Source organism: Arachis hypogaea, chromosome 1 (assembly GCF_003086295.3).
Source record: "Arachis hypogaea cultivar Tifrunner chromosome 1, arahy.Tifrunner.gnm2.J5K5, whole genome shotgun sequence".
NCBI classification, from domain to species: Eukaryota; Viridiplantae; Streptophyta; class Magnoliopsida; order Fabales; family Fabaceae; genus Arachis; species Arachis hypogaea.
Genome location: NC_092036.1, coordinates 26,225,817 through 26,227,151, shown reverse-complemented (window position 1 = coordinate 26,227,151; position 1,335 = coordinate 26,225,817). Strand labels below are relative to the sequence as shown.

Sequence of the window (1,335 nt, the reverse complement as noted above, 5' to 3'; positions counted from 1 at the left end):
CTGAACCTAAAAGGACTCTGAAGAAAAAACTAAGAGAAGCTAAATTACAACAGTCCAGAGACAACCTTACAGAAATTTTCGAAAAGGAAGAGGAGATGGCAGCCGAAAATAATAATGCAAAGAGGATGCTTGGTGACTATACTACACCTACTTCCAAATTTGATGGAAGAAGCATCTCAATCCCTGCCATTGGAGCAAACAATTTTGAGCTAAAACCTCAACTAGTTGCTCTACTGCAACAGAACTGCAAGTTCCATGGACTTCCATCAAAAGATTCCTACCAGTTTTTAATTGAGTTCTTGCAGATCTGTAAGACTGTTAAGACTAATGGAGTAGATCCTAAAGTCTACAGGCTCATGCTTTTCCCCTTTGCTGTAAGAGATAGAGCTAGAATATGGTTGGACTCACAACCTAAAGATAGCCTGTTTTCTTGGGATAAGATGGTCGCGGCCTTCTTGGCTAAGTTCTTTCCTCCTCAAAAGCTGAGCAAGCTTAGAGTGGATTTTCAGACCTTCAAACAAAAAGATGGTGAATCCCTCTATGAAGCTTGGGAAAGATACAAGCAGATGACCAAAAGGTGTCTTCTGACATGCTTTTAGAGTGGACCATTCTGGATATATTCTATTATGGTCTATCTGAATTCTCTAAGATGTCACTGGACCATTCTACAAGTGGATCCATTCACCTAAAGAAAACGCCTACAGAAGCTCAACAACTCATTGACATGGTTGTAAATAACCAATTCATGTATACTTCTGAGAGGAATTCCGTGAGTAATGGGACGCCTCAAAGGAAGAGAGTTCTTGAAATTGATGCTCTGAATGCCATATTGGCTCAGAACAAAATGTTGACTCAACAAGTCAACATGATTTCTCAAAGACTGAATGGATGGCAAAATACATCCAACAGTACTAAAGAGGCATCTTCTGAAGAAGAAGCTTATGATCCTGAGAACCCTGCAATAGCAGAGGTAAATTATATGGGTGAACCTTATGGAAACACCTATAATTCATCATGGAGAAATCATCCAAATTTCTCATGGAAGGATCAACAAAAGCCTCAAAAAGGCTTTAATAATGGTGGAAGAAATAGGCTCAGCAATAGCAAGCTTTATCCATCATCTTCTCAGCAACAGACAGAGAATTCTGAGCAGAGCACCTCTAATTTAGCAAACTTAGTCTCTGATCTGTCTAAGGCCACTTTAAGTTTCATGAGTGAAACAAGGTCCTCCATCAGAAATTTGGAGGCATAAGTGGGCCAACTGAGTAAGAAAGTCACTGAAACTCCTCCTAGTACTCTCCCAAGCAACACTAAAGAGAATCCAAAAAGAGAGTG

General features: G+C 39.9%; 1 non-coding gene across 1 annotated transcript; it reads right to left on the bottom strand.

The window, feature by feature from the left end:
• Positions 1-488: 488 nt before the first annotated feature.
• Positions 489-591, bottom strand: LOC112711193 (small nucleolar RNA R71). The gene has a single exon (XR_003157343.1). It is a non-coding gene; the product is annotated as a small nucleolar RNA R71 (small nucleolar RNA).
• Positions 592-1,335: the final 744 nt, after the last annotated feature.